The sequence below is a fragment of the Amblyomma maculatum genome, chromosome 8 (genome assembly GCF_055883805.1).
Source record: "Amblyomma maculatum isolate TAMU_Amacu chromosome 8, ASM5588380v1, whole genome shotgun sequence".
Classification (NCBI taxonomy): domain Eukaryota; kingdom Metazoa; phylum Arthropoda; class Arachnida; order Ixodida; family Ixodidae; genus Amblyomma; species Amblyomma maculatum.
In genome coordinates this window covers 16817426-16839378 of record NC_139351.1, presented here as the reverse complement: position 1 = coordinate 16839378, position 21953 = coordinate 16817426, and the positions used below count along the sequence as shown (strand labels likewise).

General features: G+C 46.4%; 1 long non-coding RNA gene across 9 annotated transcripts in view; it reads right to left on the bottom strand.

Annotated features, from left to right (window-relative positions):
• LOC146180620 (uncharacterized) overlaps positions 1-21616 on the bottom strand; it is a 225455-nt gene extending 203839 nt beyond the window's left edge. For 4 of the 9 annotated variants that reach the window (XR_014700102.1, XR_014700103.1, XR_014700101.1 and 1 more), the window contains exons 1-3: positions 21469-21615; positions 11162-11203; positions 10615-10663 (exon numbers count right to left, since the gene is read on the bottom strand). This is a non-coding gene — a long non-coding RNA (uncharacterized LOC146180620). Of the gene's footprint in view, positions 1-6518; positions 6703-6803; positions 6937-10614; positions 10664-11161; positions 11204-21468 lie in introns of those variants that run through there. The other 5 variants (XR_014700100.1, XR_014700098.1, XR_014700099.1 and 2 more) reach the window with 3 other exon arrangements.
• Between the last annotated feature and the right edge of the window lie 337 nt (positions 21617-21953).

Genomic DNA, 21953 nt, shown 5'->3' with positions numbered 1-21953 from the left:
CCTCGTTACTTAACGAGATCGGAGGAGGTTTCCCTTAGAAGGATAAGAGCTGGGGCGGCCCTTACCCCGTCGGTAAAATGCCGATGGGAATCGCAAGCTGATATCAGACCAACCACATGCCCAAAGTGTTCCACACCAGCTGCAGAAGTGGATGTTCGCCACCTGCTATGGACTTGTGCAGGGACAAGGGAATCAAGGACACAGATTCTGCGCGAAGTGGGTCTAACCACAGCAAGGGAAGAGGACTTTTCTAAATGGCTCACCGACAACGCTAAGAGCGGGAGCCTGCTCCGGTTCCTCACTGAAAATCATTTACATGAGTTTATATAATATGCCTTATGGCAAATTTGCGTACAAAAAAAGATGTGTCCAAGGGGTGTGGCTGGATGCTGCCTAGGTTTCGAAAAATGTTGATTTTGAAGTAAATATTTCGCGTGCGCACAAATGAAAGACTGGGCTATGTTAAGGACAGAATAAAGATTTTAAATTACACAAAAACAAAAAATCGATTTTTTCGGAAATTTTGCATACCCCATTCCCTTAAGCTTCGCCTTCAAGAGTGGAACGCGATAGCGTTATTGCACCTCGTTCGCACCGCCCAGCGCTACCGGCACTGGTAGACGGCGCCGCTTCCATCACACGCGTCTCAAGAGCGAGCGCGCAAGGCCCTGCAATACAACACTCGTCGACCTGCCAAGGAGTGTAAGACAATGCGCTACGGCGCAGCAATCACTGATGAGGCGCCCCGTGTCGGACTTTGCACTCACGAATCACGCGGTGAGCGCCGAGCAACGCAGCGTTCGGCGCGGCAACGAAACGTGCGCCTGAGCAAGCGGAACGAATCAAAGAACTCGGTGTCTCAGAGGGAGAAAGCCGGGCAGCGACGCGCCATGAAGGCGGACGAGATCATGGGGCTCACGCCTTGATGGGATCGTCCTCTATCTCGCTTGGGAGCACCATGCAGAAGCATGATTCCTCGGAAGCAGCTTGGCACACATCGCAGGGGACGCTTTCCCAGCAAAAGCGCTACGGCGCAGCGATCACATCAGAGATGTCCAGCATCAGACGCTGCACCTAGCAATCGCGCTGTGAGCGGAAAGAGGAGCCGCGTCGCCTAAACACCACTGTTCGAGTGACGCACGCTGGATGTTGGAAGGGGAGAGAGCGAGAAAACTTATTAAACGCAAGGGTATTGGGGCATCCTCGCACCGGTACCCGCGCGGCCCGAAGGGGAGAAGCGGGTGAGCGAAGATAGTGATCTAAAGAAAGGAAAGACGCTTGATTCTACAACCCGTGAGGGTGCACGGCGAAACGTCAGGGGCGAGGGGCGCACCACGTGTCGGAGCAGCGCCGCACATTGCGAGGAGGGGTTCTTCTGTGTTTACCGCAAGATGGCTGTGCATGTGCGCAGAGTGCAGAAAAAATGTAGCGGAAACGTACTTCGCTACTCGTGTAACTGCGACTTCTGTAAGTAACATGCTCATAATTAGCGATATACACCGCAGTATAATGTTCTACGGCATGTTTCTAAGGCAACACCGCATTCACTAGACGCGCTTTTGTACCGCTTTCAAGCATCGAACTCGTATCAATAAACAAATATATCTCCAACTTATTTACCAGTCCGACTTACGTTTTACCCACTCATTTCTGTGATGCCTTCTTTCTTCTTGGGCACGAAAAATGATAGCTTCGATGACAGTAAAGAATGACGAATAGCGCCACCTCACGCCACGAGTCCTAATTGCAGTGTCGTTAAGCCTAACGGCGTCGCCGACGCCGTTAGGCTTAACGACGGCGCCAACGTGGTCGGTCGAAAAATGGCCGTAGATTTGAAGAAAATCGGCCTACCTGGACGACTTTTGTATCCAGTTGTTCCGCTTGATTTTTCGGATCGATCGATGCCAGTTTTGCCGGGGTAGGATGATTTGGGACGCGGCCCCAGCCGCAAATTGGCGGAGCCGAAACACACGCGTCTGCTCTCGTCGCGCGCTCGCAGCCCCAGTGGTAGCGTCTCCGTCTCACACCCCGGAGACCCTGGTTCGATTCCCACCCAGCCCATCTTGGAAGTTGCTTTTTATTTATGAAGTGCATGCCGGGATTTATCGCTCACGGCCAACGCCGCCGACGACACCGGCTTTTCTGCGACACGAGCTCCTTAACGCTGTCGCGTTAAAACTGAGCTGTAAAGTACTGTATTCGGAAAGCTCTAGCGAATGAAGTAGTTAACGATTGCGGTGAGTATGGCTTAGACAAGCTCCTTAGGTGGTCTTAGGTTTGTCTTAGGTGGTCTAGGCGGTGAGTAGCTTCACCGTGTCTGCGGGAGAGTAGGAAATGAGGTTTTGTAGTGGTGCAGGGCACACCAGGCAAATTTCAATCTGAACTTCACTAATGTTTGATTTCAGTATATCATCGAAATATTAACTCGAACCACCTAACATATTTTTCTACACTATTTTGTGTATTGTTTGTCAGACAGTACATAATTGAATAAATGATGAATATGCTGTTGATCTAATTGCTTATGTGTTTAATTTAGAGTCTTCCAGTCGGCTAAGCTCAAGAAAGCGCACGTCCGCGGAAGAAGCCTCGCATCAGTGGTTTCTGCGTCTCGATGATAGTTACTTGTTGCAGATGTCAATCACATGTAATAGTAGGCGACCTTAGTTTACTGAAACAGCTTTACAATATGTCAGGAGCGTTTCAGAACTCTATGTCCGTGAAGGGGTAATTATTGTATGCAATATATGACTACGTGACATCATCTGTTTAATAATATGCGCGCCTCCCTTCTTCTTTTTGTCAAATAATGAACTTGATTTATTTTACCTGCAGGTGTGCGGCCATCAAATCTATTTCTTGGCCTTCAGTGACCAATTACTTTGTGCAGATGCTATATGCTAAAAGCCAGCGGTGGACCTGGCGGTAACGAGCTATGCAAGGGCGGCTGCCAGGAGCCTGCTATCCAGAACCCGCTGAAGACGATACGTTCTTCCAGCCTGCCTGTCTTCTCGCTTCTCGGTGCTACCAGCAAATTCTTGTGATGGGGCAGCACGCTGCGCGTAATCAGATGACATAATATCATACGGAGCTAACACCACAAAAATTATAAAAGTCACACTTGGCTCTATTCCACCTCAGGTATTATTCCATAACATAATCCGAGACATGGCACAGCACCATTTTGTCACAGAGAAGCTATAATGGTTGGAAATAAGCGCGGACAGTCGCTTTCTGCAAAAGATATAAAAAAAATTTTCGGACCTTACAACTTCGGATGAAAACATGACACATCCCCAAGTCAAAACAGGTGGTCTTTGTAATCGAACGCTCACTAATCTTTTCGTTCTTTTCGCTACGTTTGCAAATCGCGGTCCTCATAGCTTGACTCGCTTAAGGACATTAAAGCCAATACACGGACCAACGCTTGATAATTGCAACGGCTTGAACGCTATGTATACAGGAAAAAACGTTTGATTTCGAGCATGAACACATCTTGGGGCACACCTGAGATTTCTGGGCCGAATAAATAAATGTGAACGGTGTGCCGTCTGAATGAAATGTCGCCGTTCACCTGATCCGAAATTTCGCAACGGTCGATGCTGATGCATGGCGCAAGATTTTTCCATCTGTTGTTTTCCCTTATCGAGAAAAAACTTGGGAAATATTTAGGCGTTCATTAAAATTCGTTATCAACAATGAATAACGTGCGTGTAAAGATGTTAACCTCCTATGATTTATGAGTTAATTATCCCAAATAATTTATTAGCCTCGCTGAACAGACGTTACGCACCCATTATATAAAATTATTCGTCAATTATAAGCCATCTTTATTAGAGATGCGAACTAGTAGCACTATGCAAAGGGGCTGGGTTGTGAGACTAATTGGCGGTTAGATGTATAACAGAGCTACTTACGATACGTGCATAGTGGTGTTAACAAGGGACATTATTTTAGACAACTGCTCCTGTAATGTATTATATGGCTGCTGTCCACAGTTCAAATTACCGCACTCTTTTAGGGCCTTCATACTACCATTTTGAGCGAGCATTGCTCAGCAGTAAAGAACTACCAAGCCCCGATCGCGATCAAAGTGTCTGCGGTTCATCTCCACCTCAGCACCTTTTTTCCTTTCGGAATAAGTGATTTTCTTTTTCGATGGAATATTGTAGTGGTGCTTGGCCGAGGCTATGATCCTGCTTACGAGTACCACCCTAATCTCAGCACTGAGGGCCGCATTCATAATAGAAAAAGATATAGCCATAAGATAGTGCTGCTGCTTGAAACAATGAATTTTCTGAAACAATGAATGAAACATTGCTACAAGGGCCCCTGCCAACCCTGTTACAATTGCTGGATTGGTCAAGAGGTTGAACGCGTCAATACATTGCCTCGCCTATCTGCCACGCACAGTCACACGCACTCATAATCAATGCATAGTTTGTCTCTTTTATTAAAGTTCTTATTAACCTGCCCTGCAGTACTCGTTCGCTTATTATCACGCCCCCCCCCCCCCCCCCCCAAAAAAAAAAGCGATTTCTCTAAAGCCTGGCCTAGATGCTTGAATGCTAGGCCTTTGTAGCCTCCTTGAAGCATGTTCTTACGGCACGCAGATGGCTTGGGTTCCGCCAGCAGAGTTTACTCCAAATTATGTATACCGCCATAACAGCAACCTCCCTTCACTAAACATTCATTGGATCCTCCCCCGAATTGTTCGTATATGATTCAAAATTTTGAAAATGATTTATTTTCATAGTTTTCAGGCCAAAGAAGAGAAAGGAAGAGGAGAAGAATGAACACCGCGTTGGCTGACAACTGTTTATTGAGCCACGCACAAACAGATCAAGTAATTTTAACCCATCGCAAGCGTGCAATGTGCAAGGAAGAAAAGAAGCAATGCAGAAAACACATTGCACCTTTATCGAAAAAGCTTTGAAATAAACGTTTCTTCTGCGAGGTACAGCAGAACCGAAGCGTCGCTAACAGCAGAACTAAACCATCTCTGCTCCCGCAGGCATTGAAACCAAGCCCCCTCCGCTATTCGATATTTCTCGGTATTGTGAGCGTTAGGCATACACCACCGCCTGTACCACTTATAATATTCGATTACGTAGGCTAAATTATAAATTTCTGTCAAAATATATGAATGCTTAAAGGAAAGCACGTGACGCCACATCTGCAAGTGATTTGTTTACCTTTCCTAAAATATTCCATATCAATAAACTAAGGATCATATGGGCAGTATGTTTTTCCTCCATTTCTTTCGCGAGATAAGGTCTGCTCTTAATTTCACACAGTTTCGAGCTTCGCTATCCACGACAATTGAACTGGTTGGTTTGTGGAGTTTAACGTCCCAAAGCGACTCAAGCTATGAGAGACGCCGTAGTGGAGACTCTCTTTTCGCCTCTATCGAAAAGCGACCGCCGAGACCGTAATTCGTTCCCGCGCGCTTGGGATCAGTAGTCGAGCGCCGAAACTACTGCGCCACCCCGGCGGGGTACGACAAATGGACTGTCGACGCTTCTATCGTACTCGCCATGGTGCTCTATGCTATATGGGAGATACACGCTCTAAATACGCATTCTTCAAGGCAGTAAAGTGTTATTTTTCATTTCCCCGTTTTTGTTTCATATCAGGCATCACTGATGATAAGGTGAGCAATAGCCTGCTCGTCGTCGCAGGAAGACGGTGAAACCGGTTGTAGCGTGCTATACGTCTTCTTTCGTCTTGCTGACACATGCAGTGCCCAGCATCCCCATACTGAGCGCCAAGGTCCACGCTATATTTTCTTATTTCATTCAAAATGCCCGGATTTCGCGCCCAGCGAGAACAATCCGGGTTTACATCACGACATCAAAACACCAGCGATTGGTCAGTAAGAACAATAAAACGGCGGCTGCCTGACTGACGCCACGTGTTGTGCACGAAGCGAATTGCTATTTTAAACAGCTTATAAAATGCTTTCAGCGCATCTCTTTACTACGATTAGCTTTGCTGTAAAATATTGACTGCGACTCAGATTAAAAACATATATTTACGCTTAAAAATACTGCGTCACTTCTTGGGAACGTATTTCTTAGCCAAGAGCAGAGCACCTGATTCGACAAAAGTCGTTGCAGTTGTAGTTTTGACGGGATTGCTAAAAAGCCAGCGGCAACATAGTCCCTTGCAAATTTCGCCTCCGGCAGTGGGACCTCTTTTACGATGAAATGTTTACCAAATAATTCTGGGCCTCTTAATTTTGCTCGTCATTTCCCCCCATTTCGAACATCTCCTCACTAGTAAACAAAAGGCAACGGTCATTTTCATGAGTGGTGACTGCATTTTCTTTTCAACATGTCCAATCAACAAGAAGAGGTTCCGCAAGGCCTTGTGGTTCGCATACATTTCTAAATATCTAGTTTGACCGCTAATGTTTCCATCATTGTCCATGCCCTGTTTCAATAATCCGCTTTCTGTGTCCTCACCACTGTCTATTCAAGCTATTATCAGTAGGTGGAAGTACACCGAAACGCATCTTTCTTCAGAACCCCTTTATTGAGTCTGGAATCTTCCCGGCTAGTTCCGCAATAACTGCTCATTGTAAATGGCCGTAGCTGGTGACCATATGCAGGCAAGTGGTCGTGGAATATCCCAAGGGTTCTTTACACACACGCAGTCTGGGCTGCCGCAGAGATCTCCTAGCTCGTCTTTCAGACCGCACTACGGGAAATAAAGAATATATTATTTGTAACCGAAGAGCCGTAAATAACGAAATTTCGGTGATTTTCATCACAATATTATATCTAAAGCAAAGGCGGAAAGCGATGGGTGTCTTTACATCTTTCATGGTCCATGTATTGTTGTGTTCCTAGGAAATGGGTGCTTTTGGTAATCAACGAGCAGCATGTACCAGACTGTGCATATGTTCCAGCCTAGCACAATCTTCTTGCGTTTCTGAGGTTAAGAAAAATAGCGTTATTAATAATTATTTCCTCGCTCTACCAAGCAATTTGTTTGTCAACAAAAGGATGGTACACCCAGAAGATATGCCAATAATTCAAGAACAAACAAGAACGATAAAACATTCAACTAAGGCTTCAGTCTAGAAATAATTCCTTGTATAGCCTCTTCATTGATGTAAACTTATACTTGTCGAGTTTTTGCCTAATTCATGTTTCTGCTAGTTATGCAAATTCACATTTTTTTTTATATATGAAAAGAAAGAAACATAAGAAGCATTGTTTTAACTTCACTTTTACTGTCCAGAATTTGCGCACTGCCCCATCTTGAAACATGTCGCCTAATCGTTGGGTCACGAATGATGCGAATAAATTATTGTTCGTTCTTTTTGCAAATGGTCTTACATCAAACACCAACTGCTCATATCCTCATGCTCATTTGCACTAGCTTTCTCTCGTTGTATAATAACGCCATAGCGTTCCGTTCATCAGAGAACACGGGGGCAATAAAATTACAAAGCTTAAACGCTGCTGAACCAAATATTGAGTGAAAGCATTAGCTGCAAGTGACCGAGAGCTCTTTTTTCTCAGCCCACATATAATGCCCCGCTTTAACCAAGCCGTATGAACGTGCCTATGAAGGGAGACGGGGCAGGGCTGCAGTGCAACAAGTGCGGCCTCGAGCTCCGTGAATAGAAAATGTGTGAGACTTTTAGATTCAATGGCACAAATCAGTGTCAGTGTATACCATGTTTCTTGCTTAGACCGCAAGCTCTTTCCCGAACCTCATTCTAATCTATCAGTTCCGGAGTCTCATGTCCTTCGGCAGATGCAGCTGGATACCCTCATAACCCATGCACGGCTATATCTGTACAAATGCCGTTATGATCCACCATGTCCCAACTGCCCTTCCCCTTATGCCAACCTTTCCTACTGCCTATTTTCGTGCCCGGTTGCATTGTTATCGGGTTTCCTTCCCACCCCCTCTAATAATATATCTGTACCTAGGTGGACTGGCCTGATGCTGAGGGTGAAGAAGAACAGCGCCTGCTCGTCCAGCAGGCCATCGATGTATTAGGCGCTTAAGTGTTGCGCGTCAATAAAGTCTTCTACTACTAGTACTACTACAATACCAGAGTCCTTCAATGAGCACTGAAGGACGCTCACAGTACCAAGTTTGGTGCTGTGCTGTATTGTGCATGTCCGGGTCGCCCGCCAACTACAACCGGCCAGTAGAATAAACATCATTTTTAGATTGCAATGCCGAAGCCGAGGACCCCAGATTTTGTTGACGAAAATGCATTTGCCACAATTGTGCTGGAATATGTGCCGGGGCTGATTAGCATGCAGTCGTGGGCTACCACATTATGCGAAAGATCAACCAACATATATAGTATAGCGGGCTGATGCGGGAAGCAGCCGGAAAGGATAGGCCCAGGGATTCCTGAATAAACGGAATGGCAGAAGTGGTAACCGGGTGAAATAACGGCTACATAGTTCACCCGTTCTTCCCATGGTTCTCTTCTCAGTTGCCAACTTGACCTGGGCAGGCAGCAGCATATATAGGTTATACGCAGGTCGCTACTCTCTTCTAAAAAGGCGGATGGTCCCAAGCAGCATAAAAACAACCAGATGTGGGTGCCTGGTTATTATGTCCTGATCACCGGTCACTGATAGATTTCTTTTAGAAATCTGGCATGCACCTGTATTTTCAAATTACCATTTTATTCTTCAAAGCACGCTATCGCGATGAAAAAATCAGAGGGTCTCATAGATATCTCTCAAGAGGAGAATAGCGAAAGCTTAGATCCTTCTTCTCTTATCATTAGCCTCTGATCGTTTGCGTATTATTAGTGTTTATTACAGTGCTTATAACTATAGTTCGTTTACAGGAAAGAAAAGGCCCAATATCTGTCGCACTTTTTCCGGCAAGTACTCCCGAACGCCACACCATCGCTCTGATTGCGTGATGTTCCTTGGCGCGCGTTCGAGTGCGGGATTGCAGATGCCAGGAACGCTAGACAAGAACACGTCTCGCGGAATCTCGTAGAATATGGCCGATCTCGCCCTCAGATCTGGCGCACAACTGTCGCACACGTGATGTTATTTCATGAGCCTAGAAAGGCTTTCGCTTTATAAAAAAATGGGCCACAAAAAAGCGAAGGATGGGTTGGTATTCGCGCAAGCTCCTCCGAAACTCTTGCCCGCTCCTGCCGAGCTGCTTTTAAGGACGGCATGATGCTTTCCTTCCCGGCTGTCATGACAGTCTGCCGCAGCAACTAGAGATATTCTCTTGGAGGCGCTTCGTGTATGTAGCGCAACCATACCAAAAGCGCCACGAGTTAGCCACATATGTCCCGGCACACCATGACCCAATTCTAGCAATCCTTCCTACTCCATCCGTGGTATACATCCCCATCTCTCCTTAGAGGAGTGAAGGGGAACAAATAGAAGAAAAAAATACAAACTATCGATTACAGCACCTCTAGGCTCCACACTGCAACTTCCCTGCAGTGATAACAGAAAATGAACTGTGTGATTGTTGTGGCAGATTAAATCGCAGGCGGCCCCGCCCAGTTCAACGTACTACTAAATGTATAGATGATATTACTGCGAATCATTCAAAATTCTACTTCTTCTGTTTCCGACAGCCGCCGGCGTGCGGCCTTATCACTACAATTCCAGCGCAGGCATCGATTATGTGTTCTCAGTTTGACGACTGCGAGCACGTTTGTTGCTATCGCCGCCGCCGATTGCTTAGTTCTTTTTAGGGCACAAGTCAGCCCAGTAAAGAGTTAATTCCAGTGCGATTACACTGTCTTCTCTTTCGGTGTTTACGGCCTTGTCACCACCACGACAATATGCCTAAGACATCAGTTACCATACCGGAGCTCGTTGTATCGTGAGACAGTGCTCGCTGGGCAATTGATTTTACACAACCCAATCTAACGAATGTTATCATACCGAACGCCGGTGAACGCCTAAATCTTTATTTTTAATCCCAGATACCTTCGGTCAGGTCTCTGGTTTCAAACATATCCAAAAGGCAGGACTTGAATGGGCCTGCTTACACGTGCATACCTTGCATACCACTTAAGTGGCTGCATCGTGGACGCTATCGTAGACTCTCAAATAGAGCCTTGTGTCGGGTGGCGGCCTCTTAACATGTACCGTCTTTGCCAAAAGTAACCAGGCTGCATGTTTCGCTTCTCGCTTGTATCCTAACGGCGGCATGACATTCCTGAGGATCACAACTTGTTAATAAGTGAGAACAAGATCTCGCCTTTACTTTTCACATATTTACAGCTTCAGAAGAGGTGCGAATTTTCTTCTACACGACTGAGAAGCGAAACCCGCAGCCTGGTTACTTTTGGCAAAGACGGTACATAATATCTCCGTTTGCCTACATGCAAAATATTTCTGTGTTGGCTTCCTACAGTTATTTTCCTTGGCGGTCGCGAGTTCGTGTTCAGTCACGACACTCGTCATTGTAAAATATAAAATTAATCAGTTCCTCCCTCTTTAGATAATAATTGGCACTCGAAGGGCTGTAGCCAATAATACCAACTTTATAGCTGCACAATCAACTCCCTTTGAGAACGGCAAGGTCGATGTGGAGTTTGGTCGCTGCACTTATAAAATTTAATATTTAAGAAACAGCGAACGGGCTTACCCAAGGTTTGCAATGACGGTTGCGGCCCTTTTTATTCCTGTTATAGACCCTGGATATAAAAATGGATTGCTTCAAAAAACGGTAACGCACGTCAAATTGAATGAGATATGCCAATAAACTCGCAGCAAACTTCCGGCCTACACAACACTCTCTAACAAATCAAAACACGCTTCAGTATATTCTGATTTAATAATCAATATGAACATTCCTGAGTTAACAAAAACATGCTCTTGGCCCTTCTTATGTTCCACTAACTTCACATTTTTACATCTCCAAACCTGCTTTAGGATAATATGCGGTTTAATTGTGCCTAGTAAACTAACAGAAAGCAGACAACACGTTCACAACGATGGGACAACGTTTGGTGAAATGTTAAACGTGGTAATGCCTTCTGAAAATTTATAAAAGCTTATCACAAAACTACCAATCCCGCTTGTTTGTACGACAAAACTGAAATAAAGAAGTTAAAGAACGAACAAAATAGTATTTCTCGCATCCTGCATAGGTCCAACCGGGTTGACCTGGCAGCACGCGAATAAGTCATTACCATCTTGATAGTGTCGCCGGATGCTGATTCGGAGGTTGGCCTCTGCAAAAGAGAACGGACGCCTGATGTTGAGGAGAAAAATGGCGCCTGTATCCTACCACAGACACATCACTTGTGGACTACGAGCAGAGTAGCATTAATTATAATGCTCATACATTATGAACAATGGCTTCATAAGGCTTGTGCGATGATAGAAGTTTTTAAAACCATTGCATTAGTGCCCTGTTACTAATGGAAAGTGAATGTATGAATATTTCAAGATTTGAAATCATCTTGAACTACCAAGCAAATGCTTTGCAACTCGCCCAAGTTTCCGCCTTATTGAATATTTTAAGATCTGAAACCTATGGAAAGAGTAGTATAGAATTCACAAAACAAAACCAAACCCAAATCATGGTCATTATAGAAATCAAAACACTTCCTCATTCGCTCTCTCCAATTTTATGTTTTCGTACGTTGCGACCCTCGCTCTAAATGTTTCTTTTTGTACGACGCCTTATATATATATATATATATATTGTTACGAAGGAGGTAAGACGTCGGAGCGCTGAACAACAAGACGATAGGGTCGGGAGCCCAGCTGGTCAACGGCAGCGCGTCCGGCACGAGAGTCCTTTTTCAACGTCTTTCTCCTTCACTTGTCTTCTAAACTTCATCTTCTTCAGTACTGTTACATTTTCCCCCTGGGCAGACGAAGCCCCCCCGGGCGAGGTAGTTATCGTTTCCACGAGAGTGACACGGCTTCATCCGGGCGACATGGGCAACTTCAGTTCTGACTGAACGACGACCACTTGCTGTCATACGTGCTATTTGGTAGTTCACTTCACTGATGCGTTCAAGCACAACGTAAGGGCCAGCGTATTGCGCCAACATTTTCTGCGCTAAACCACGCTTTCGGAGAGGTCGCCAAAGCCACACTAAATCTCCAGGGGCGTAAGACACATGGCTATGCCGGCTGTCGTACCGAGCTTTTGAACGCTCTTGCGAAGCGAGAATTTGCAAACGGGCGAGACGGCGAGCTTCTTCGGCTCGACAAAGAGTTTCCGCGATGCACGGTTCATCATGGACGCAGTAAGGAAGAATGGTATCTAGACAATACCGAGGAGGACGGGCATATAGCAGGAAGAACGGGCTGTAGCCAGAAGTCTCATGGGTTGCAGTGTTGAATGCAAACGTTATAAATGGCAGTATATTATCCCAATTCTTGTGGTCAGATGCGATGTACATAGATAGCATGTTTGTGAGTGTGCGGTTTGTTCGCTCCGTCAAGCCGTTGGTTTGAGGATGATATGGTGTGGAATGCCTAAAATGCGACGCACACAAACGAAGAAGCTCTTCCACAACATCTGCCATAAACTGGCGACCTCGGTCACTGATGATCACTCGCGGTGGTCCATGGCGGAGGATCACAGAACGGAGCAAGAACAGGGACACGTGGTGAGCGGTGGCTGAAGGAAGAGCTGTCGTTTCGCAGTAGCGGGTGAGGTAGACGGCACAAACCACGATCCAACGATTTCCGTCGGATGACATCGGGAAGGGACCCATAAGGTCGATTCCGATTTTCTCAAATGCGCCCCGTGGTGGAGTCACAGGATGCAGCAGGCCCTGTGGCGTGGACGTAGGGCGTTTGTGTCGTTGGCCCTCAGTGCAGCTCGCCACATATCGCTCAGTCGTCTGGCGCATCTTTGGCCAATAAAACCGGTCGCGATGGAGCGTTCTTGCAGAGCCCAGGTGACCGGAAGTGGGGTCGTCGTGCATGGCGCGTAAGATGCACGAGAGGTAGCTCTCGGGAACCACAAGCAGAAAATTCGTACCGGTGCTTGAGTAAGCCTTTTTGTACAAAAGGCCATCGCGGAGACAAAATGGGCTGGAAGCAGTGGAATCTCGCGCCTCCACAAGCAGGGGCTCGAGGGTTATATCGGTCTCTTGCGCAGTCCGTAAAGCCGAGGCGTCGGGAAACTCGGGCACGACGGAGGCGATGTAATGATCGAAATCACCAGAGTCACATTCGGTCGTAGGAAGAGGAAGACGTGAAAAACAGTCTGCATCGGCGTGTTTGCGGCCACTCCTGTACGAAATAGTGAAGTCGTACTCTTGCAGACGAAGGGCCCAGCGTGCCAGACGACCAGATGGATCACGAAGGTTGACAAGCCAACACAGGGCATGATGGTCCGTCACAACCGTGAAATGGCGTCCATATAGGTAGCACCGAAACCGCTGAACAGCGAAAACTACAGCGAGACACTCCTGCTCCATAACAGTGTAGTTACGCTCAGGTTTGCTGAGGGAACGGCTTGCATACGCAATTACATGCTCGCCTGTTGTCGAACGTTGCACAAGCACAGCGCCAACACCAATCCCACTTGCATCAGTGTGGACTTCAGTCGGAGCGGAGGGGTTGAAGTGCCGTAGTACGGGATGTGACGTAAGCAGAAACTTTAGTTGGCGGAAAGACGCGTCGCAATCTGAGGTCCAGTCGAAAGGGACGTCCTTTTGTAGAAGGGATGTCAGAGGGTAGGCGACGTCGGCAAACTTTGGGATGAATCGTCGAAAGTAGGAGCACAGGCCCAGAAAACTACGGAGCTCCTTTTGACTCTGTGGTCGTTGGAATGCTGCAACTGCTGCAGTCTTCTGGGGATCTGGCCGAACTCCATCGCGGTCGACGAGATGCCCGAGTACCAGCGCTTGACGTTCAACAAAACGGCACTTTTTGGAATTCAGGACAAGGCCAACCTTCTGTAGGCAATCTAACACAACAGCGAGTCGCGTGTTATGTTCAGTAAAAGCCCGGCCAAAAATAACAGTTCAGTTCAGTTCAGGCGTTCAGTCGTGTCCGACTCTTCGTGACCCTATGGACCATGTCACGCCACGCTTTCCGGTCTCTCACTATCTTCTTAACATCACATAGCTTCATCTGCAATGCCTCGAGAATGCCATCTAACCATCGCGTTCGCTGCCTACCCCTTCTCCGGCGACCCTCAACCTTTCCCAACATCAAATCTTTCTCCAGCGACTCCTCTCTTCTCATCAGATGACCAAAGTAGCTGAGCTTTAACTTTAGAATTTGACCCTCCAATGAGCAGTCAGGGTTTATGGTCGACAATATCGACTGATTTGATCTTCTGGCAGTCCAAGGAACTCTTAAGAGTCTTCGCCAGCACCACAATTCAAACGCGTCAATTCTTCGGCGGTCAGCCTTTTTCACAGTCCAACTCTCGCATCCATACATCACAACTGGAAAGACCATAGCACGGGTTATACGGATCTTGGTTGGCAGACTAATGTCTCTGCTCTTTACTAGGCGGTCAAGGCTAACCATTGCTCTCTTTCCCAGAAGCAGGCGTCTCCTAATTTCATGGCTGCAGTCTCCTTCCGAGGTAATCTTGGCGCCCAAGAACAGAAAATCTGTCACAGCTTCCACTTCTTGTCCATTGATGCTCCAGGACTTGATAGGGCAAGACGCCATGATCTTCGTCTTTTTAATGTTCAGTTTAAGCCCAAACTTCTCACTCTCTTCTTGTACAACAACATCGTCTAAATAGCACATGCAGATTTCCCACTTGAGGCCACGAAGTATTGTGTCCATAAATCTTTCAAATGTGGCCGGCGCATTACATAGGCCGAAGGGCATCACGTTAAATTCAAATAGGCCGTCCGGCGTAACAAATGCAGTTTTTTTCCTTGTCAGCAGGGTCCATCGGAATCTGCCAATAACCCGATCGCAAATCAACTGAAGAGAAATAAGACGCGGAGAAAAGGCAATCTATGGCATCGTCGATGCGTGGGAGAGGATACACATCCTTTTTAGTGATGGAGTCGAGGCGACGATAGTCAATGCAGAACCTCCATGTTCCGTCTTTTTTCTTCACCAATATCACGGGAGCAGCCCAAGGACTTGAGGATTCCTGTATTACGCCCCTGTTCAACATGTCTTGGACTTGCTCGGTGATGATCTTACGCTCTGATGGTGACACACGGTACGGCTTTTGACGGATCGGATGGGCAGATCCCGTGTCAATCCTGTGGCGTGCGCGCGACAGGGGAAAACGTTGCGAGCCGTCGGACTGCGTGAAATCAAAGACGGATAGGTGCTGGGACAAGAGGTTCTTCAATATCTGTCGTTGTGAGGTGTGCAACGATGCACTGATCATCGGAAGAAGCTTTTCGTCAGCAGGTGTGTTAGTAGCGGGGTTGTCTAGGTCAGGAGTAACGACAGCTACACAATTCGGGAGAGTTGCGCTACATGAAGCTAGTTTGGAACCCGCTGGAAAAACAACTGGTTCCGATTAGCAATTTATAATCCACAGTCCGGTACGGCCCTCTTTCACGCGAACCAAACAATCAGGCACTAACGCATTTTTCTTTACGCACTGTAAATTAAGAGGCGCCACAGTAGCCTCAAAAGAGTCGTTAATAGGACGGGAGCAGGACACCTGGACACACACTGCTGAATGTGGCGGTATGACGACTTCATCACACACACACAAAACGTCTTCGTAATTTGATGTCTCTTCCAAAAGTTCACGAGGAAGAGAACCACTAACACTTAGCTCTCCCGTTCGACAGTCAACTGTAGCGCCGCACATACGCAGGAAGTGAATTCCCAAGATTACGTCGTGCGTAGATCGGGGCAGTATTGCAAACTCCGCAGGAAATACCGTGCCCCCCAAGGAAACTTTAACGCTGCATACTCCAACCAGATACAATAACTCTCCACTTACTCCATAAAAATTTGCAGTTTTGTCCCAAACAAACATAACTTTGTTCTTCAAAAGGTTCTTAAAATTTAAACTCATCACTGAAACTGTAGCACCAGTGTCTACCAACGCCATCGTTGGCAAACCATCAACAATCACATTGACTTTGTTCTTTAACATGAACACAGACGGAGGAATAATAGGTAGCAGCGCACATTGTCCAGCGACCTCACCTCCATTGGCCGCGCTGGCTAGTTTTCCTGCGTTGGTGGTGGAGATCGGCGCCGTGGAGACGGGGAGCAGCGCACACGAAATGACGGAGGTGGTGTCACACTACGGTCAGACGCTGGCGAATGGCTGCGGTGCCCTTCGTTTTGAAAACGGCCCCTCCGGGAAGGATGTTCTGGCCGATAATTGTCGATGTAGGGCTGGACTATGCGTCGGTTCGGTGCCGTCGGGGGATTCCGGAACGATGTGCGCCGATTGCAGTAGCGGGAAATGTGACCCGCGGCACCACACCGGTAGCACACCGGAAGAGGTCGCTCAAAAAGTGGCGTGTCAGCTGGTTCCTGCATGGTAGGCCGCGACGAATATCCGGATGGTGGTTCCGGGACGATGTAGTTGTCCGGCGGTCGGCGCGATGTACGACTGGAGTAAGAGCGAGGATCTCTACGCTGATGGCAAGATAATTGTTGGAAATTCTCTTCAGGCCTTGGTCGCGGAGTGTATAGGTCTTCGCGGCAGACAAAGTCGGTGACATTCGCGGACATCGGCGGGCACGCACCCCCATAAGTTGGACGAGCATATACGTTCCCTCCGAAGCCATTTGGCCGGACAAGCTGCTCACGTCGTGACATCTCATTTCGAACAATTTCACGGATCGCGCACAGGAGGCTTTGAGATGGCGATTCTTCAATGCTAGCCATAGTCACATTTGCGAGCCGTCCAAATTTCGGTGTAATACGGCGAGTCTTTAGGGCCTCGAATGTTCGGCAGTGCCGGATAACGTCAGAGACCGAACTCAAGTTTTCCTTGGCAATGAGGAAGTGGTAGACATCTTCCGCAATGCCCTTGAGCAGATGGCCTACCTTATCATCTTCAGTCATCCTGCTGTCGACGGTCTTGCACAACTTGAGTATGGCCTCTATGTAGGTGGTGCAAGTTTCTCCGGCTGCCTGGGCCCTCTGAGCAAGTGTCTGCTCTGCCTGTTTCTTCTTTGCAGCTAGGTCGCCGAAACATTCCTTGATAGCTTCGACAAAACTTTCCCAAGTTGTCAGGGAGTCCTCGTGGTTCTCATACCACATCAAGGCGGTTTGCGTCAAAAAAAAGACTACATTGGCTAGTTTAGCCACTGAATCCCAGCGTTTATAGCGGCTCACACGTTCATAACGAGTGAGCCAGTCATCAACATCTTCCCCTGCTTGGCCGGCAAAGGAACGAGGCTCGCGAAACGGTAGCGTCGCATTCGTGGTGGTCGGCGGCGCATCGCGAGACGGGGGTAGAGGATCCCGTGTTGATGTTCGGGGCTGCTCAGTAGTCTGCTGCATTCTTGTTGGAAAGGGTGGGAGACCAGCGAGGCGACGGCTCTGACGAAGCTCCAGCGATTGAGGATGCGTCTTGAGGGTAGTCGTACCCAGCACCTGACCACCAATTTGTTACGAAGGGGGTAAGACGTCGGAGCGCTGAACAACAAGACGATAGGGTCGGGAGCCCAGCTGGTCAACGGCAGCGCGTCCGGCACGAGAGTCCTTTTTCAACATCTTTCTCCTTCACTTGTCTTTTAAACTTCATCTTCTTCAGTACTGTTACAATATATATATATATATATATATATATATATATATATATATATATATATATATATATATATATATATATATATATATATATATATCGGCATCGACTTCTATGGTCCCCTACCTCTCTCCAATGGGGGTAACCATTGGATTATAACAGCTGTCGACCACCTTACACGCTATGCTGAGACCGCCCCTGTGCCGACTGGTTCCGCTGAAGAGGTAGCTAATTTCTTTTTGCGGTCAATTGTATTTCGTCATGGCGCTCCTTGGATGCTTCTAAGTGACCGCGGGACGGCCTTCTTATCGACAGTCGTATCCGAAGTTCTTCGTGCGTCATATCCACCCTCCATAAGACAACCTCAAGCTACTATCCCCAGACTAACGGTCTGACTGAGCGATTTCATCGCATCTTATCGGACATGATATCCATGTACATCACACCAAATCATCGAAATTGGGATACTGTTCTACCATTCGTCAAATTCGCCTATAATACAGCAGTACAGCGAACTACCGGTTACTCTCCATTTTTCCTTGTTTATGGCCGTCCTCCCACTACAATTCTCGACGCTTCATTCTTCTCTACGCCCGACTACTCCACATCAGTACCTACCCATTTTTTATCTCGTGTGGCCAGATGCCGTCATCTTGCCCGCCTCAACACAGAAGCGTGTCAGCAAGACCGCAAAGTCGCTACGATTCGAAGCATCGCGTGGTCTCTTTTCGCCCTGGTGACGAAGTACTGCTCTATACACCACTGCGCACCACCGGCCTTAGTGATAAATTTCAGCACCGCTACTTGGTCCCTACAAGGGGATCAACCAAACTTCCCCAGTAAACTACCAAGTCACACCTGTTGATCCCCCAGCTGACCGACGCCACCGTGGAACTTAAATTGTTCATATATCTCGCTTGAAGCCGTTTGTGCGCCGCGGTACATCGGTTGGTTAGGAGCGGCCAGGCTGGCCGCTTCCGACCCCCAGGCTGATTGTGTGAGCCCTCCACGGATCTTTTTTCATTTGTACATACCATGATCTTCTTCTTCCTTTTGTACATACCATCATCATCATCCCGCGGCGCCGGCTCCGGCGCGCGCTTGGGTTTTTCTCCATCAGATTAAACGCTGACACTGCATACCTTGCCTTGCCTTCACGACCTTGCCGTCTGGACCTGGCCTTCTTTCACAATATATATATATATATATATATATATATATATATATATATATATATATTGTGAATAGTATATATATATATATATATATATATTGTGAATTGTATATATATATATATATATATATATATATATATATATATATATATATATATATATATATATATATATATATATATATATATATATATATATAAGCCTTATATATATATATATATATATATAAGGCTTCTGGGTCCTTCGCCGATCAACTGTCGCGCGCACTGCGAGCACGATCTGCCTTGGTCGGACCCGAGATAGTGCTCCGCAGCACTATCCCCTTGCGTCACCTGTCGTCGTCTCCAGTCCTCCGAATGTCGTTTCTTGCCGGGAAGCCAGTTTCGGAAACGATTTTCTGTTCTTTCATTTTAAAACTGGTTCTAATTCGAATTTCAAAGAACGATTTTTTGTGTCGGAGTCAGGACGTAATAAAAAATGTAACACAAATAATAACTAAAAATAATGAAAATCCTCCGGACGTCCCTTTAAAAAGTTCGTCCCGTAGAAGAGTTGTCGACCAAAAAAGAAAAGAAAAAGCGTAAACGATTGGATAAGCGCTAGTGAGAATCGAGCGCCATACATTGAAATGCAATAAGGCTCTCAAAGACGCCATTGAATAAAGCTTTCTATCATCTTTTGTAGCATAAAATGCCATTTTTCGTATGAATGCGCCATAATGTAATGCTATATCCTATGCTTTCTGGTCATGCTGCCCGACCCATCGAACATTGATTATACGACCACGTCATCTGGCATCAAGAATCTGGAATACAGTCATGTAGAAATGCTCCTTAGCATATAAACCCTCTCTGACCGAACGCTGCAAGCTATGTCTTCAAAACCGCCTCTAATGGTGCTCTCACCCTGTCATAGAGCTCACCAGGGCCACTGACGCATTTACAATTCAGTTCTGCGTTGGGAAAAAGGAGCCATTACTCTATGAAGGAACCACGCTCATGCAGCAGTGACACTTGTGTTTGTCCAAGCTGCTAGTCGGACGCAGCAAGACCAAATTTCAGGGCCTAATCGCTAGGAGCAGCATTATAGATGTATTCCTAGCCAAAGCCGGTCTACATCTGCCGCCATTTTTGCAAAGTAAAATAAGTATAGATAAATAAACTTTTCTTTGTGTGAAGTTTTGAATTACGGCACAGGAAAAAAAAATACTTCAAACTTCGTTCGTCACTGCCTTAGTCGCCATCTTGTTAGCAAATTTTCTCACGCGGCAAAGTGGTGGTATTTCCCACCCTAATTGCATGCTACATTTTGACGTCATGGCCTTCATTGTCTTTATCTTTTCTGAGCAAGACAAAACTAAAACCAGAGTGCGCGGTACTATTTTAACGTGTGGTTGTATTTGTCTTTCAGCCTCCAGGCGGGCCGAAAAATTTCAACCCAACACCTATTCAACATGCGGAGAAGTCTCTGACATCAGTCACTTGATATGGAATTCCGAATAACAATTAGAGAAGTATAAACCTCGAGCACTCAGCCAAATGAAGTGGGGGCTGGCCCACACGGGTCTCTATGAGCAGTGCAAGCTGCTCAGCAAGGCCCGGGAGGCAGACCAAGCCATTGGACTAAAGAAAGCCACACGCAATTTCGTGAACCTATCACGTTTACTCGTTCTCTCTATCTCTCAAGAGGGCCCATGAAGATGACGACATTGGTGTTAGAATACGTTGCGCCAGCATGAGATACCAGTATGGAGGCTTATCGTTGCTCTTTCGGACTGCCTGATATAGAGTACCACCCTGCTTACTGAAGCAGCACCGGTCACCACGACGCTGATAGCGCGAGTCAAAGATCGTCGCTGAGAGGAAAAAAAAACAAGGCTAAACTGTGACAAGCTGCGCTACCGCACAATTATCCGCTCTTAACTACACGAATTCATTATTATTTAAACAGCGCGACCACGAAGACAAAGGACAAGATAAAAGAAAGCCACAGTACAATCGCTGAATAAGTACCAACTCGTTCAACAAAGTGTCTTGGTTAACTACACGAAGTCTTCAGTATATTTTCCGAACGTATTTTGTTTTCATCAAGCATGTTTTTCTTTTTATTGTATTGGTAAAATTGGCTGAAGCCATGAAGGAGTCATATCCGGCGCATGACAGGTAGAAGGAACCATCAATGGCAATGCATACAACAGTAATGTTAAGGTGTTATCGGTCACATACTGTGCGATCAATATGCTTGCGAGAACTCGGATTAGAGGCCTAAAAAAAGAAATGTGCAAGGCGTTGTGACAGCGTATTGCGCTTTGCAATCTTTTCTGAGGCTGCTTGTAAAAGTGATAGCTTTCATTTTTTTTGCAGTTTCCATAGAAGCTTTCATACATTAGTGAGCATAAAATATTACGATGTGATACGTTCTTAAACTTTAGTCACTAATATGGTTCATCATGGGGGATAAAACCCCTTGCAAGGAAGTGTTTGCATCTACAGACTCTAGGTATTAGATGTGGAGGCAGTTTGCGATTTATAAAAAAATCTTGATGTTCCTATTTTATAATAACCTTCGTTTCCGTAACTTCCACTGGTCATAAAAAACTTCAGGTGCTCTATACGTATTAAAAGAAACAGTTCAAGCTTACTCGGAGATAACAACCCACGCACATAGGAAACACAGTGACAGAACTGTCGACTTCATGTCTAGAACTCCCTACTCCACCGGGAATAAAGAGGAAGTCCTGAGGCTGCGGTTAGCGCTTTGGTATTTATACGGAAACGGACACGTTTCTGCGAATTCTATTACATGTTAGCTTTTCCGTTCCACGTTTGATCACACATTTCGTATTGGTGACGCAAACCCATCTTGTAGAACATCCTTAAAGCAAGCAGGAAAAAAAAACGTTCTGAAATACTGATGAGACACGCAGGTGCCCATGAAAGGTCAGCATCTGATTATAAATCACTGGCATTAATAGCCCCGTCATCCCCCAAATGCGGCTTCGGCGTTGACAGCGCTGTGAGCGAAAAATCTTTAACATTGCTCTGGCGTTTTGTAGTTGGTAGGTGACGAGGAGATTGGCTACCTGAACTTCTTGATGTATGACATCCCGAGTCTGTAGACTGTATA